The sequence below is a fragment of the Corvus hawaiiensis genome, chromosome 5 (assembly GCF_020740725.1).
Source record: "Corvus hawaiiensis isolate bCorHaw1 chromosome 5, bCorHaw1.pri.cur, whole genome shotgun sequence".
Lineage (NCBI taxonomy): Eukaryota > Metazoa > Chordata > Aves > Passeriformes > Corvidae > Corvus > Corvus hawaiiensis.
In genome coordinates this window covers 63,250,459-63,268,656 of record NC_063217.1, presented here as the reverse complement: position 1 = coordinate 63,268,656, position 18,198 = coordinate 63,250,459, and the positions used below count along the sequence as shown (strand labels likewise).

Below are 18,198 nucleotides of genomic sequence, written 5' to 3'. Positions count from 1 at the left end.
AATGCAAAGGAAGGAATTTTGATAATCCAACAAATCCTAAACTTCAAGCCTCAGACAACATCTATTAGTAAAGATGCTGTTTCTCACACAGAACAATTACTGTATCTTCTGGCTTACATTCAGTGATGAATACCTGGGAGCTGTGCTTAAAGCAACTTGTTTAGCACCATCACCTACCTTGTATGCCTTCTGTGTTTAGCAGACTAGAAGGGGCCCAACATGAAAAAGTTAATAGCCCATTCCATGCATCCCTGACCTAAAGAGACAAAATCAAGCCAAAAGGAATACTGCTAGTCCTAGCAATGCACATATATCTCTATAAAGAAGTTTTCTATCCCTTTTTTGTTACATCTAGTGTTAAAAACAGCACTGCTAGTACAATAAAGGCCATGGGTTTTTTAAAAGTGCAAATAGAGAAAGGTCAGGTATTTTTTGTACAGAGAATTCCATCAAACTCCTGTGTAAAGGAAAATGGCCAATACTGCAGCTGCAGTGAGATTCCAATGCTGTTAAACTTCTTGAGGCTCACTATTACCCCAAGGAAATTTTTGTTTTTCCAGTTTCATAAATCTCTGTTTTCTTTATGAACAAAAACCAAACAACAATGTGAGCAGTTGGGCCTGAGCGTGTGACTTTATGGTCAGCACGAGCTTTGCCAATGACCTTAGTGATCCCAGGAGGAGTAAAGCCAATGCACACATGAATTCTGGTGCTTTTCACTCTTCACTTCTGAATCTGCTTGTATGTCCTTAAATGCTGTACAAACCAGAAACATTGATTTCCCTTAATGCCTAGGTCAGCATCTGTAATGATTTAATTAAAAGCTTGCTCTCTGAGGGGGTTTCTCTCCGTGATGATATCCGTCCACTCAGTTATTTCGTTTCTCACTTCTTGAACTGAATAAAGTAGTAACCTTCATATTCTTGAAAATAAAATTTTCTATTAATTTCATCATTATTAAATCAGATTTAATTTTCTACATATGTTGACTTATCTCAGTTGGTCCAAATCTTTACTGAGGAGTAAGGTTTCTTCCTCTGACTTACCTGCTTCTGATACCTACACACAGCTTAGTCACATTTAAGGGTAATTAAAAATATTCCGGTCTCATTCTGTGGCACTGTGCAGTTTGTGAAACATGAAAAATTTCCAATTTGTACTATTTTATCTCTCAACTCAGTTGCTTTTTTTATTTTAAAATATGTTTGACCATTTTACTGGTATCAAATCATCATATCAAAGCATCAGATTCAAAAGAGCGATGATGGTGTGAATAAGCTGCATTGCTTTGCTCTTCATATGCCCACAGCTGAATTCTTTAGAAGGTCCCAATTTCAGTCAGGCTTAACCTCTGCCCTCATTTATGCCATCAAACACAGCTGGGTAAAATTCAGCATAAAATCTTTGGTTTATCCCTTTTGAAAAAGCAATGTGTGAGAAAATTAGAGGATGGTTTAACTTAAGTTATAACCTAAGATTTCTCAGTAAGACAAGCTGCCAGAAAGTTGTATAGTCAAAGCAAAAATCAAGCTACCAAAATATGTCATACTCATTCTTTTGGAATGTTGTCGCCTGAAGCAAAGAGAAACCATGATTTTCAACACAGTTACATTTTAAAAGAAAATAACACAAAATATTTTAAACTGAAATGTAAGAGAAAACCCACAACATCTCTCTACCCCATTGCCAAATGTTTTAATTAAAGGTTTTAGAACAAATTATAGAAGGACAATTTTGTAAAAAAAAGGAATTGTTTTGTTTGGAAGTCTTATGAAATGGTGTGGAACCAGATAGCAATTTTTGGTGTGTATTGGTTGTTCTACCACAAGTGTTACTTTTTCTCTGTCACTAAAACAAATCAATTAATGGAAGTGTACTATCTTGTATGTTTGAAAGACTGTTCTTGCTTAATAAATACTCTTCTGCAATCCAGAAAAAAACCAAAAAGGTTTTAAAAGAAATTAATTCTTTTGTCATGTCATGGTCTGGGGTTTTGTTAGTAGTTTGTAACGAATATAGTTTTAGTAGTCTATAAAACATATTAACTGTGTATGTCTGTGTGTTACTACATACATATTATAATGTGCTTAAACCCACCTGCATGATAATATACAGTAGTGTGTCTGTATATGTAATGCACATGGAGCAGTGTGGATAGATAGACGGCAAAACATGTAAACCGCTGCAATGTTTTGAAGTATTGGCAATTAAGCCTGTTTCTTCCTGAAACAAAATCACAGATACAATTCTAAAATATGCAGAGACATGCATATCTACACAAAAACTAGAATACTTTTTGCATTATGACTCCTATTTGTTTAAATGTTCCCAAACATGAAGTCCTCAAGACACACAAAGCCCTAGAACACACCTAGGTTATGTCAAAAGGGGAATTATAAAAGTTAAATATCTGCTCAAAGTATAGTTAGCAGTCCACTACTATTTTCAGAATGCTTAAGTCACTGGACTGCATGAAAGAACTATTCTTATTAACCTTAACACACTTAATCTAACAAAAAATAATTACCATAAATTTAGCTCTCTGACCCTTTCAGAGCCTAAGCTTAATCATAGCCCTATCTGCCCAGATGGTTTTATCAGACTTGGAAAATGGTATCATTTATACCACCAGGTTCAGGCAGAACCTCTTGATTCTTCCAACCTCTCCTGTCTCCAGCCAGTGTTCAGCAGTAGCTACAGGTGTCAATACTAATCCCAATCCTAACAGCATCCTTAACCTTATGAAAACCCATCAGGAACCACATCCACGCCTAACCAGACAGCCTATGTCAGGTCTGCTCTGAATTTAGCCCAGAAGCTTCTTCCAGACCATAAATTTACCTTTGGTTTTCTTGGAGACCTACCCCTAGAGGGGTGGTGCAAAACAGGCAAAAAGTATTCAAATGGGATGTTCCTAATTATGAAAGTAAGAGAACTCTTATTGGAGGTAAATGGATATTTTTTATTCAGTCGTACATGTCAAATCCCTTTTATCCCTTGCCCTTTTTGTTGTGGAAAGAGGCAAAGTATTTTAAGGAGAAAAGCAGTCCTTTAAAATCAAGTTGAAGGACCAGTAAAGTACCTTCTTGGGAATTTTGCAATTACATTTTATCACAGCAAAAAGAGGTTATGATGAAAAATTAGGTCATTGGTGAATCAAGTAAGCATGCAAAAGCAGAAATGAAGAGGAAATAATGTAAATCAACTTCAATTTATCTACGGAGAGAAGCTAAAGAACCCAGCTACAGCAGGAGATGTGTTCAAAAGTTGGTTTGGCCTGTCCACCAAACACTTGGGATCTCAAGCTGATGGGACAACACAGACAAAGTCTCTATTTCCAGCACAGCCGTTCCGTCCTTTTGTTTTCACTGTCTGGAATACGATTCTGAGCAGAAGCTACTGCCATTCTTTGTAACAAAAAGAGCAGATAAGTGTGGACACTGTTCATCCTTTAGCACATTTAAAACATGACTGCAGACAAAGAAGCACATGTGAATGGATGCATGTTGATATTGCTTAAATTCTTCCAACATTTTTTCCAATAAACTGAGCAAGAACAAACTGAGACCTCATAGAGTAATAGTCTCAGTTTGAGAATTTTTCAAGCTGACATTTGAAACTTCAGATCTAGTCCAAACTGCCAAACAAAACTTATTCTGTCAAAAATACATTTAACATGGCTATTTTTTTGCCAAAAATATTTTGGAAAAAAAATGGTCTTCTATGTTGTTTTTTAAAACTTATTTACAATATTTCAGTTTTTGAAACCACATTATACAACTGAACTTCAAATACTTTATGTGAAAACTGAAAGCACACATATGTCAGAACCATCCATCACTGGAATTCATTAAAATGAAATCAAGATCGGTATTTAGCATTTTGTCATTTTACTTTACTTGAAACATGTTTTAGTTGCTCAAATCATGAATGTGATGTAGTGGACCTGTTCCAGTCTACTTCAATGAGGCTTCCACTGGATCTCATATCCTGTGGAATTATGAGATGTTTTAATTGCTCAAACATAAAAAACTATGAAATTTTCTTAATTTGAAGGTTTCGTTTTCTGCCATAGACAACTCAAAGCATAGCCTAATTTTAGTTCTGTGACTGAATAGAAATCCTCACTTTGTACTTTACACATTCTACACTTTATAAGTACAACCCTTGGCACAATTACACATTAATTGACTCATTCTCATTGGTATTTGTAAGATAATAACAGAACTTTTTTGCACTGCATTTATATTCTATGGAGACTGCTTATAATTTTTAAAATAACAAAAATAGGAACTTTTCTTTCCTAGTATTCTTCAAATTCCTCTGTGTCTCAAACAAATTATTTTCACTGATGATGTTTCAAAAAAAACCCTCCCAACACAAAAATCCCCACATCAACATGTGAGCAGGAAGGACCTGAATTAGCTACCATTCTCCCAGAACTGCTAGTCTCTTGTGATAATGGTATTTACCTGCCTGCAACTACATATCAAGACATCAGTAGTCCAAAAAAAGTGAGTTGTAAACTACATTAATTGTGCATTTCCTCTTTTTTTTTTTCATGAAACACATAGTGAGACACAGCCTTCCATCCCTAGAAAATGGCAAGGAACGTTTCTACATTAGTGGAAAAGGTTATTCACCTTGCATTCTTTTATGAGACAGTAATTGCTTCTCTGAGTTATTGCCAAATGGTGCTGGAAACACTGGTTATGTGATCTCTGAAGTCTTCACAGACTGGCATCCACAGGCCTCTTTGACTGAGCTGATCAAATTCATTCACCGGATCCCTGCTAAAACACAAGATTTGCCCCCACGTCAGAGAGGGGAGTGAATGGCAAGCCCAGCTTCTTTTTAGTCAGGTATCAGATCTGAGAGGAGAAGCAGTAGCTCCCACATGAGGGGCAGTTAAACTATACCTAGAGGATGCAGTTTGCATGGACTACATGAAATCACTCAAAGAAAAGGCAATCATTTGCAGCCTGATGCCTGCTTCAGAAACTCGGTAGCAGAGAGGATCAAGAATGTGTCCAGCATACCAGTCTTTCACTTTCTTACCCCCACAGCAGGAAATCTGTCTTCAGGCAGATGGCTAATATCACCCAACTCTCTTTCTCCTCCAATACTCACTGAAACACCTGTTCTCCCTGGGTAAGGAGAAAGCAGAACACAGGGCCTAGAGGACTCGCCTTTTTTCTCCTGGGAACTGCAGTTCTTTATGCTCTATCTTTAGGATCACAATGTGTTCTAGGTTAAAATTCTCGAACTCCCTGAGTCCTTTGACTCTTCCTTGCCTAGAGGTTGGGAAGAATATCACATTACAGAGAAGTCTGATGTTGTACAGCAGACTCACAGATCATAAAGTGACTCTGCAAATATATTCCCCACTTCTAACAATGACTGTGCTGATTCTGTGCTGCCTTTCAAGTAGAAGAGTGATGACATTTCAGAAATAATGTAATTTCACTGTTCTGAATGAATGAAAAAAACCCTCATGGAAACCAGAGGCTTTAGATCAAGATCATCTCAATTATTTGGAGGCCATTTTTATCCTTTGCAACTTTCCAAGATAAAGAGAGTAGGATTGAGACCTGTCCAGCCTCAGACACTCTATCCTGCTTACACTGATCATTTGAGCCTCTGAGAATCTGGACTCTCATCTCTTTCAACTGCCTTTAAAAATAAAATATTGGTTTTATCTCACAAGGAAGAAAATGGATATGATTATTTACATCCTCTAGGGATCTAGCACAACATTTTTGTCTAAAAAGTTCACTCAGTTCTGCCATGTTTGAAAACACTGTCAATCTAAATTAGCTCCAATTTTCCTGGTTATTTCACTGTTTAATATTATTTTTCATGAAGCTATTCTTTTGGGGCACGGATTTTTTTTTTCTTTGTTCAACTGAGTTTTTGCTAATAGAAAAATATCTCTTCCATCTGGTGAGAACCTCCGGAGGCTATAGACATTAATAAAGACAAGGGTCACAAGCTTATGCAACAATTTTATTTTTAAGAAAATATTTCTCCTGGAGTTGTCTTCTAAAAATTAATACATATCAAATATGATTGCTGAGGGAAATAAGGAACATTTCTTGAATAACACCAGTTTCTCCTCATTTCTGTTTTACCCTTAAATGTAATACCCTCTGACACCATTATCTTTGAATTGCATTTCTGTAGTATATTATAGAAAAGTCATTTAATGATGAAGGTTTAAGCTGCCTTGTGAAAAAAGGACTATTTTCATGGAAGTGAAGGGGGTCTTTTAAAAGGAAGGTTAAAAAGACATTGTGTTATGCTCCAGAATAATCTTAATAATCTTAATTCTTACCATGCCAGTGCAGATCTTGAAAATCTTACACTTTCTTCCCCATTCCCTCTTCTCAAAATTACTCCTTCCTGTGAGTTTCAGAGTCCTGCAGTGTTTTATCTTCTACAATATCCACTTTTCCCCACAAAATTCTGTGCCAGAATTTGCTTCAAATAGGTAAGCTTATTTTCAGAGCATAATTAACAGTATCAGGATAACAAGTACATAGATCTCAGCAAGACAGATACTGTACCAGAGCTGCCCATCAGAAACCTTATCTAATTTTCCAAATTAAATTTTCCTTTACTTTTCATAAAAGTAAAAACCTTGATGCATTGAGGACATGAAAACTGTGGGATTTTCACTCCCAGAAGCCCTCAAGCAGAATGGTCTCAGTCCTGTTTAAGTCATTCTTTAAAGGAGTTAATATTTAATCGACACCAGTCAGATCCTTTCCTAAGATAACTACAATATTCCGTCCAGGAGGATGACTTGGGAATGCCTCTGCCAGTTCTCCTTGCAAGAAAATATTTTCATTTATTCCTTGCAATTTCAGAAGGCAAGGAGCAGCCTTTCTGAAAGATACCTGATATCTGTTCCTCTTGGGACCCCAAATGGTGGGGTTTTTTCAAAATTTCTCCATTTCAAGATTTGTGCGGCCAACAGTGGGAAGATGGCTAAGTCTGAAGCTGCACCTCAGATCCCTTCATTGTACTTGAAGAAAATTTTCTCAAACACAGGAAGGAGATGTAGCAACAGCTTAATTTGCCAGCTAGAGGTAGAATAAAGTGAAAGGCAAATTTCCAAATCCAAGTCTTAAGTAAAGTAATATGAGCTGTAATTCAAGTCTCCTGAAGACTTTACAGGAAGCACTGAAAGCTTGCTTTCCTACCTAGATGGTAGATAGATCTAAGAATAGAAGAGTTAACAATCTGTCATTTATCAGATAGAAAATGGATATTGACACTGTGACTTTTTGTATTACAAAAATCTCCAAACCAAAGTAAGAATCACCTGCTAATTAATTTATATTACAGCTGGTTATGTTAGGCTTCCAGAAAAGACCAAGCTTTTCTTGGACTGTTTTTCACTCTCTTTATTTACAACCTAAGCAGACACTAATGGAACTGCAACAGCAATCTGACGACATCCTGACAGTCCCATGCTGCCAGCCAATTCTAAGAAAAACTTTACCTGCAACATATGGCTAAAAGCCTACTACCATTTTGCTGTAAGTTGTGGCAAGTCTCTTCTCTTTCAGATGATCTCAACTTCTAACATCCTACCTCCCCCATTAAAATTCTAACTGATACAGTCATTGTCACTTTCTGACATGAAGGGGTCCATGGAGCCAGTGAGGCATTCATTGGTGACCTACATAGAAAACCTGTGGAGCCAGTGTAAGGGTGCTGCTGAATGCCCTGAGATGTCAGTTCGTGTAAAGGAATTCCTGGTGTTACCACTTCATATGGAGTTAATGTTTTGCAGGAGAAAAGGTGCACACACTATGCAGAACTGGGACCAATTTCTGTAGTAAATTATTATTATTCGCCTTTGCTTGCCTTCACTGAAAATCCTTGCTTGATGGCCTGCTGGCACCTACACAGAAAAAGAATGTAGGGCAAGACCTCATTCAGCCATCCCTCTTCAGAATCAGGCGTGCTTTAGATTGTCGGGAAGAGCAGACCTCTGTCGACAGCTACAAAAATCTAAATTGAATCTTTAGTGGACCTTTTCCCTTTCTGACAGGCACACAGGAATGCTAGTGTGGGCTATTCTTTTCCAACGACATTATTTGCGTGACACTTCTTTTCCAGTTGTCAGCTCCTTGTGTGTCAGAGGCAGTACCATACATGCACGGGCTGTACATTGGTGTGGGATTTGGGCTGCCCCCTTTGCTTTAATGCTTTTCAAGAATGGGTATTTATTTTTGGAATATTCACCAGACTTGGGAAAATCCAAAACTGACAGTGCCTTCAACATCTGCACTGAAATACTGCTTTCCTCTGTAAACTAGTTTCTACATGAAAAAGTCTGATGAAACTGAAATCCTGAAAATACATACTAAGCCCTGAAACACATATCACAATTGAAAGGAGAATGTTTTCTTTGTTATCCTTTTATTGATTACCAAACTTCACCATTAACCTAATCTAGATAATTCTTGTGTTATTCTGAGGGGCCACCGGCAGAAATTCTTGAGCACTGGTCAGACATAACTACTTTTGAAAATCTGTGGTAAAACCATGCTGGGAAAAGGGGCTACCCATAAAATAAAAATACTTTTTCTACTCCTTTAGGTGAACAAAGATGGATTTTTATGCCATCAACATGGAATCCTTTCTAAAATCAGTGGGTATTGGAGAAACACACAGATTTTGTTGCACCGATATAGTATCAAAATGGAGTCCCAAGGCTCCACTTGAGAAAGGAAAACATGTTTTTTTCTGACTGTTGCTCCACTTTGAGTCCTTATTAATTAGTAAGGAGAAATACAGCATTTTTCATATATGTTTCATTAAAAATTGTTACCAAGATTTCTGTAGTGATGCTTTTTTCTCTTTACATCAGTAGCTTTTGCAGCCCATGTGTTGTATTGATTTTCTCCTGAGAATATTTATGGTATGTTTGGCTATGACATTTCACTGCACTGATTTTGAAGATAATGTGTAAATAAATTGTCAATGGTTTACTTTTTCAGGGAACCAAAGTTGAACAACTTGCTGGTCTTACTAGGATTCAGAAAAAATCTGATGTAATGTGCTGAGTGATAATTTTCTGGAACATATTACCTGACATTTTCTCACCCATGTTCTTTGATACAAAGAAAATCATATTTTCTAGACAGTGAAAATTAGATTTTCTGTATCAGTTTGGCATGTTTTGTGAAAACAGGCAGATTCAAAAGTTATCAGTCTAGTAAGCAATAATAATAAATTAATCTCATCCAGAAAGATAACTGGTATCATTCAAAGAGAAATTAACACAATAAATAATTTTTAAATAAGCATTTGAATAGCCAAAATTGCCATTATAGAGTTGGCTGCAGAAAAGAAGAGGAATGAATAAAATATATGTGTTTAAAATATAATAGGGTCACAGAGTAAATTTGAAAACTGGATTGAAAAACTAGTGAAACACAGTCAGTGAATAAGACAAAGATTTTATATGAACCTGCTTCTTTTTACTTCGGTTTTGCACATAAAACCCACAGCTCTTCAGCTGATTAGTTTTCATTAGATGATCAAAAGCAGCACCTTGTATGACTTTCACAATTATTTTGTCCTCTCAGTTGTAGACATGGTACTAAGTGATGTTTTTAGCTCCTTGATAGATCCAAGCCTTTTTAGTGTAGCACATTTTCCTTTCAAGTGTGGCAACATTTGAGGCATTATTGAACACCAACAAACAAAAAGCCCAAACAAAAAACAGACCTCATTCTTCTTTGGGAAAATAGATTATTATGTTTACTATATTTCAGGACCACAAGATGGATATTACTCCAAGAACCGGCTTTGTTACCTTCATGAGAAAGTTCCATTGTGTAACCAATGGTGCAGAGCCAGGGTAAATTGCATAGGAGAGCTTTCCCTTCAAGTTAAATAAAGCTTGAGGACAATGTCAGACCATCACGGCTGACCCCTTCACATGCCAGTGAATTACCCATTGCCAAAATGATCAGTGACCTGTCTAAGTCTTCCAGCTAAAGCAAGAATGTTAGTTCTTAAAAAGAGAGCCTGGCCATGCTGTTGAAAGACCATGGAAGATGAGACCTGAAAGCCATGAAAGATTAGGAATTTACTTGAGATATGCCAAGATAATCTCAGAAAAGCTACTGCATGAAAGCCAAGAAGAAATGGGTAGCTCCCTGGATATTCCAAGGATTTTTAGACATGTATCTGTTGTATGTATTCCTCGGTGTCTGCTCCAGTGTCTGTCACAGAGCAAGTTCTCACTGCTGAACACAACTTCTGCCATGGCATTAACCCTGTTGCCTCAAACCCATGGAAGATTAATGCCACTGACACTAAAATTTTTCCTGCCATTTCATTAAAATTAGCCAACAATTTCTGAGTTTATTGGAGGACAAAATCAGACATGACTATATAAATCTTGTTTTCTTAGGAAAGTGGATTAAAAAAAATTTAAAGGTGCCTGGCACTCTGACCTGCAGAAAAAAATCATAGCCCAGGCATTCAATGTCACCATGAACATATTAGTAGGGCATGAAAGGCAGTGGAGAGGGGTCTCTGTCGCACCTCCCACCTTGCTTGGGATTCCCTATGTGATCTACAACTCTAAGTTGTCTTGGGTGTTTGAGAGAAAGAAAAATATAAATAAAAATGCCAGAAACCAAATTAGCATGAGAGAAAGGATTGCCTCAGGCACCTGACTGAAGTCCTGATACATGACACTTAACTGCAGTCATTATTTCAATGTGAAGATGTCACTCTGCCACCCCCAGATACTGACAGGCTCCTGCTGAGATCAAAACCCCCACCATTATCCCTTGTCCTATTATAAAATATCTCCTATCTTCATATTCAAAGACATCTACATATAATAAAGCTCTCTACAGCCTTATTGACTGATCTATTGAAAAATAATGCAAATGGAATGCTGTAAATTCACATAGCTTGTTTTCTGCCTAATCTACATAGCCCACTGTTTAAGCCCTCCTTTCTATTAATTTCCATTTCATACAGAAACCAGAACTGAGCACCGTTTCTATCTGAAAATTCTGTATGTGTTCATTCCAGGATGGCAACCAATCTTTTCCCAGAGCATCGTGCTGAAAGCAAATGTTGAGGCAATCATCTACAATGTATTTAAAAAAAAAAAAAAATCATAAAAAAGCACAGCCAAAACCAGACAAAATATTTCCACACACTCTTTTGCACAGTTTAACACTGCAGTTTTATAAGCTGATTCAAGTAATCCATGTAGGACATTCTTGTTCAGACAAGCCCTTCTCAAGTCCATGATTTCAGAACAGTACAAGTGAATGTGAACAAATGACAAACTGAAGCAAGATTCAAACCTGCACAAAGCATGTCTGCGAGCATCAATCCATTCATTACCACCAGCTTCCCCTCCAAGCCAACATACTTGATTTTCAGTACCATCATCTTTACAGCACCTACCAGAGGCCAAATCCCACTGGAGAGCCTGAACTTTATTCTGCCATGTGTTGTACTGAAATCAGTCTATTTCCAGGACACACACTTTCAAGAAGAAAATGTACTGAAATGAAATGAAAGGAATGAAATAAATGTGCTGGCATTTAGCGGTCAAAGGGGAAAATGTGTTAAACATTTCATCTCTATACATGAAAATTTTGTAGTATTTTTAAAATTTTAATTCCTCTGTTTGGAATCTATCCCAGCTACTTACACACATTCCCTATGTCAGTATCTGGGAGTCCACCCCACCCCTAGAGCTTTCATCTTAAAAGCCCTCTGAGAGCAACAGGAGAGTCATGCCAATAGGAATGCTGGCACAGAAAAGGCTGCCTGGCCTAAACTTGCAAATAGGAACAAAACATTTCAACCCAATGCACAGGCTGGGGCCACAGTGGCAGGATATAGTGACAGAGGCAAGAAAATCAAGGCTGAGCATCTGTGAATGAAGGATAATGCTGTACTGCTGCATATTTCTTATAGCTTTGGAGGCTAGACATGGGAAATGCTCTTTCCTCTCAGCTCAGTTAGATCAACACTGAACAGTGCAATTGCCTGAGCTGTAAAACAGTCCTTTTGTCACTTTCCACTAATCGCTAGTCTGCCAAAAATGCATTGCTCATTCTGTCCTTTGCCAGATGTAATTGAGGCAAATTCAGGTGCATACCAGAGTATTTTTTGCGTATCTTTTGTCACATCTCAGTTTGACAGCATACTATTAAATAACATGGCCCATGGTATAAAAGGAAAGGCTGTAGTGAGTATTCATAACTTTTGTACAAACTTATCATTTCTGATGTCTTGTATTTTAGAGGACATGTTTAGAGGACATGAAAGTTGTCTTCTTTCACCTTCCAGCAAACAGAAGTCTGAGCTAGGTAAGAGTCAAGCCCCTGCCATGCCTTGTCAGGGTGGCTAATGGACTGCAGGGCACAGGGATGGCTCCTTGCTCTCAGCTGACTGTGCTGTGAGGGCTGTCACCTGGGGAGTGTGCTCAGCATGCCAGGGCACTGCAGCCCTTCCTGCTTGGCTGGGGATTGCTGCCCTCCTCAGAGCAGGCTGGGGATGCTTCCTAGAGCATCCTGCTCTCCTCTCTGCCATGACTCTGGGACTGGCCTGCCCTTTATTATTCTAGGTCTGTTCTTAATCTCTCTGTAGCTATTCCTGTCCCATGACTTAAAACCTTAATCTTTTTCTAGCGCCCGCATTTAATTTTAAAATGTTCTACTTGGCGCTTGACATCTTTTGAAGAATTTCACCTGCACTGCCTACAGCCTTCTCATGCCTGTTTTATTTTATGTATCACCTTCCACTCCAGAGAGTAATATCATTAGCACACTGTCTGCATAAATCTTCACTTTGACATCAAATACAATGTTTTATTATACTGTAATTTTGTCAATTTCTCTGCGGCACTTAACAGTGAAGAGATATCTTTTTTAAATCTTAGTGTTGTCTGAACCGTCAGAGCTTATCAAGCCCCCTGAGTGCCAACATGGGTCTTTTTTATGCTGTTATTTCTTGGCTGAGTCATTTCAATATTCTGTGTTTTCCTAGTTGCAGTCACTTGATCTTCTTGACATTTATAGTAAGTACAGTAATCCAACTACATGGATTTAATTTCCAAGTTGAATCTCGTTTTCTAAGAATTACCACAACCAATTAAATGTGTCTCCCACTTAGGGATTGTCCAGCTTTGGTAACTGGAATAGAAGGCTAGAAAGAGAGGAGAGTGTAACCTGAGTTCCTCGCTGGTGGAGAATTTCATGCAGTGAGGCCTGAGAATGTGGTAAATACAGAGTTATATATTTTGCTTTAGAAAATGAGGGTGTATGCATGCACAGTAACTAGAACAGCTCTGCTGTTACCAGTGAAAAGAATGTCTATGTAATCTGAGTTGAATATGTTGTAATAATGTTCAATGTGTTCAATAAATAGAGATTTATTAGTTCATCCAGTGCTGCATTGTCTAACTTACCCACATTTCTCTCTATCCAATTGGAAAATCCAGGTTCTAATATCAGTGAAAATCCAAGTTCTAATATCCTATCAGGTAAGATTATATCACATCAAACTTTTCAGGTCTTAACTGCTTTTCCCCTTTGTGGTAGCCCTGCAGTTATTGCTTTTATTTTCTTTATAGCAGTAGTTTTCTATATGCAGAAAACACACCACTGCATTGTTAGTTCCATAACATTTCCCTCTTGATTTGAAGAGCATCCAGGGAAACCATGAAGACAGCAAATACCTTAATATTCATTCTCACTTTTAATCCCATTCAGATCATGATTCTGCATTGTCTCTGTACCTTCCCCCTCAATAAAAAGAATAACTCCTTGATAGTAACATTCCTAATTTTTTACAATATTAATACTGTACTATAAAGACAGATGCCTGTGCAATTTGCATCACAATCAACTTTTTGCAGTTAGTACAAAATTTGCCTTTATTTATGCTATCCACTACTACTTCCCAATTTTTACCTTTTTTAATTTCCTGAATCCTTTATACCTTTTTTCAAAGGTGTTATGTTTGCTACAGTCTAATAGCAAGGTTCCATTCCTGCAATTCATCAGCCTCCATCAGACATTCATAATCTGGGCTTCTGGTTTCATCACAGGAAGCAGTGGATTTGAGGAGAAGGAGTAAAATCAAAACCACAAGCAGGTACATATGATGCAGTGCTTCCCCAATATTTATCTAAGAGGCTTTTAAAAATTCAGCTGTTGTGTTCTTGCCCTGTATCGGCTCTGGTGAAGCAAACTCTTTGGTTTCTTTGCAGTTTTGCACAATGTTTGAGGAACTTTCACTGCCTCAGGAATGCTCTTTATCCATTATTTGTAAGCTTTCTTCCCCTGTTGCTTCCTGTGCTGTATGTTGTGTTAGACTGCACGTTTTTGTAACAATGCTTGTGTTGAGGGCAATGAGTGAGGCTTTAACAAGATAATACTCACAATGTCTGTGTCCTGCTGGAGGCTAAATAGGCATCCCCCTCTGCAAGGGAGGCAGTGCAGATGCCGAACTTGGGCTGGAAGGTGATAAGCCACACCCTACACAGAGTGGAGAGTGGAAGAGGAAGAGAATTTGGAACCTCTTGGCTTCCAGCTGCCTGTTCTGACAAGCCACAGGACTGGAAGCTGTACTGGATTACTGTAAATGGATTCTTTAAATGACCTTAAAACACTCATTCATGACACTCTGGGGAGACTGAATGGCACTGTTAAATTGTGTGCAGTTGAAGCAACCATGGGCCAATTAGCCTCAGCTGCCGAATCTTCCAGTAGAGCACTTCCTATCAGCATCAGTGCTCACTTTAGCAAGTTCCCAGGAATAAATCTTTTGGCACATTATGTCCCAAAAGAGAAAGGGGTGGGGACTTAGGGCACTCTGAGCACCTCACTCTCCCAACAAAAAACCTCAAAAGTTAATCTGAAAAGGAAGGTTGTTAAAGTAATTTTGACCCTTGAAGAATACAGGCTGTCAATACAATCACATCTAACTGAAAGCATCAAATATAGTTTATACCAGAAATTGTAATTCCACTTCACAAAGTGTTATCTCTCAGCAATACAAAATGGACAAGTAATTAACCTGTCATTTTTTAAATTGAAAAGTATGTACTAGGCAATTGCTTCATTTAATTAAAAAATACAATGTTGAAAAAAAATAAAAGCAATAAAATAATTATTCTTAAAAATTAGTCTTAAAAGGTTATTCATTGAATACCTGCTACCCCCCTGCCCAAAAAAACCCTCAAACCTCACCATGAGATCCACCAGAATTTTGTTCTTTATTTAAGGCAGAAAAGTTGTAGTCCATTCAGAAAATAGTATAAGAGTTTGTTCAAGACATGCAGAAAGTCTACAAAAAGCATAAACATGATCATTTTCTACATATCCCCAGGGATACTTTCAAACAAACGTATTGATTCATCTGTAGTGAATTCTATAAGAAAATTAACAGAGACAGAAGCTTGAAAGAGTCCTACTTGCCACTGATTTTTCATCAAACCAAATGAAGGAAAGTAGAAATAATTGTACCTGCTGCTGTGTTGTTTCTCATCATAAAGGTCCAACAAAGAAAAAGAGGTTTCCTGTGAAACAACTACAATGTACAAAAAGGATAAGCCACTGAGTGGACACTGCCAACAAAAGCAGTTTGCTTGAGGTAATGATAATGTCAGGAAACCATAATTAATATCAAATGTCTAGACTTAAATACAGCCTGATCAACACTGCTTCTCTCCAGGTATTTAATTTAGAGAAAATACTTGCTCATAATATTAACCTTGGGTTATTATTTTATGCAGAGCAGTCAGCCAGGAAGTCCAAAGAGCCACATTTCTCATAAGGAAAAATCCGCCTTTTGCATTCTTACCTCTTGAAGCTCTGCTTCCTTTTCAGTTTAGATAGGCTAGGTAGAGACGGAGGAAAATACATGAGGAGTGTCACCGATGAACTTTCAAGTTGTTTATGCAGATCCTCAAGAAGAGGTAACTTCTCAGCTGGCTCTTGTTGAGGGAGAACACTTGTGTGTCAAACAGAGCATTATGGTACTGAACAGTTTCTGAGGTAAGGATGAAGTCCTTGAAAACCTTCTGTCCATTTAGCTGCATAAAAACTAATTCCTACTGTGGGAAAGAAGATAGACTGTTGCTTTCTCCAGTGCTACAAAGAAGATAAGACACAGCTCCTTGATTGACTGAAAATTGCCAGTGCAGCAATTAATCTACTGCCAGTCCTACTTTGTCCAAGAAGTTGAATCAGAGGAGGCTTAGGTTGGATATCAGGAAAAGGTGGTTGGCACTGGAACAGACTCCCTGGGGAAGTGGTCACAGCATCAAGCCTGACAGAGTTCAAGAAGCATTTGGACTATCCTCTCAGGCACATGGTGTGACTCTTGGGGATGTCCTGTGCAGCGCCAGGGGTTGGACTCGATGATCCTTGCCTGTCTCTTCCAACTCAGGGTATTCTGTGATTCTAAAATAAGGGAAAAAATTCCTTATAGCTCAATGTAAGTTTGGGACAGATCAAGTCCTGAAATCATCATTGTGAAAACATAAGGTTTTAATTGTCCAGCATCAAAGGTACGATTTCTTCTCAGAAAATGTTTGGTAGAGACCTGCAAGCTCAAGAGACTAAAGTTCCTTGGCATTTCCAAATACTGGAAGTCAGGGAAACAGTTTCAGTTACACCATGGATTCCTTCACCTCTTTGTCCCTTGTACACTGTGGCTTGCAAGTGATTCTTTGGAATGGTCTCTTAATCCTCCTGTCTTTTAACCACAGGGAAATTGAGAGGGGTAAATTAAAAAGTTCTATGCAAATATCTGTTTTATAAGATTGTTAAAGGCACATTCACCTTTGAAGTTATTTCAAACACAGAAATATCCGGAGCTGGAAGTTAAGCAGGATATTTTGATAAGCCACCATGTCCTTTCCGCTGGCATCACCCATGCAGTGGAAAAGCAATTGTTATTTTATAACTTTCATGGAAAGGCAGTGTTACTGAAGTGAAGGCCATCTCTGACACCACTTACTGTCAGCTAGAGATGGGGCCATGGCCAGCCCCAGGACATTTGCACTCTGACACTCTCAAAGTCTCTAATTCCTGCATGTACTCCTCAGATCTCATGAAAGGTTTCAAGCTGCACTCAGGCACTGAGTTTTCAGCTCAGACTGAAAAGCTTATTATTTCAAGAGGATTAATTTGGTATTAAGACCATGATTACTCCTTGGATAGTTTTCAGTATGCTATCTGTTTGTGGATTAGCCTGATTCTTTATTACTATTGTTGTTGCTATGGACAGCACTATTTAATTATTTTTATTAAGTCTCTGTCTAAAAACCCCAGAGAATACTGCAATAAACAAATGACACAATAATAGTAAATCTATATACTGTTGGGAGTACATGATACAAGTTTGGTTTATGTCAGAAGCATATTACTAATAACAATTCAATTCTGAGCTTCTTTTCTAATAGTTTCAGGGAAACTATTAAAAATGGGGTTAATTTATAAGTACAGTTACCGCACTTCATGTATTTCAGTTGGTATAAGTTACATCTGACAGCTCACAAATGGTCAGTTACATTGACTGATCCATTGCATGAGATTTACAGTTTACTCTTTTCCCTTCTTGGTAAAATTCAAGACTTCTGAAAAAAGAGTCCCGATGTTTATTTATTAATCGATAATTCATATGGAAACTATAAGTTCTCATAAAAGCTTCTGGACAAGGCTACAAGACATCTTGTAAAAGTCCACAGCTGTATGAACTTTTCACCCCTCATTCCCCTAACTTTTCAATGAGTATCTCAATATTAGCACAACATATCTCCCATGTGAATAAGAACTTAGTTTCATGAATGTTGAGAAATTAAGGAACCAGCACTTGATAGAAAGGCACTACCTACTCATGCTAAATTGCATGAACTCATTGTAATTGGTCTTTAAGAAAAAGACACTTTATATAGAGAAAAAAAGCCAGATTAGCCGAATGATGCTAAACTGTCCATAGCCCAATCCTGGTTTACACAGTTTCATATTGTTTGATGGAGACACTCTCAAATCATACTACAAATATCCTTCCCTCCTTCCCTGCAAGGAAAAGTCATCACAGCACTTTGATGAAAGGAGTTCTGAATTTGGTACTTATATCACACCAATTCTCTGACACAATTTTTTTTTTTTTTTTTTTTTTTTT

At 37.7% G+C, this 18,198-nt stretch overlaps 1 long non-coding RNA gene across 7 annotated transcripts in view; it reads right to left on the bottom strand.

Moving 5' to 3' along the window:
• Positions 1–16,327, bottom strand: part of LOC125325819 — a 50,995-nt gene extending 34,668 nt beyond the window's left edge. For 4 of the 7 annotated variants that reach the window (XR_007203564.1, XR_007203558.1, XR_007203560.1 and 1 more), the window contains exons 1-3: positions 15,871–16,327; positions 11,458–11,557; positions 4,644–4,793 (exon numbers count right to left, since the gene is read on the bottom strand). This is a non-coding gene — a long non-coding RNA (uncharacterized LOC125325819). The remainder of the gene's footprint in view (positions 1–4,643; positions 4,794–11,457; positions 11,558–15,870) is intronic. The other 3 variants (XR_007203559.1, XR_007203561.1, XR_007203562.1) reach the window with 3 other exon arrangements.
• Between the last annotated feature and the right edge of the window lie 1,871 nt (positions 16,328–18,198).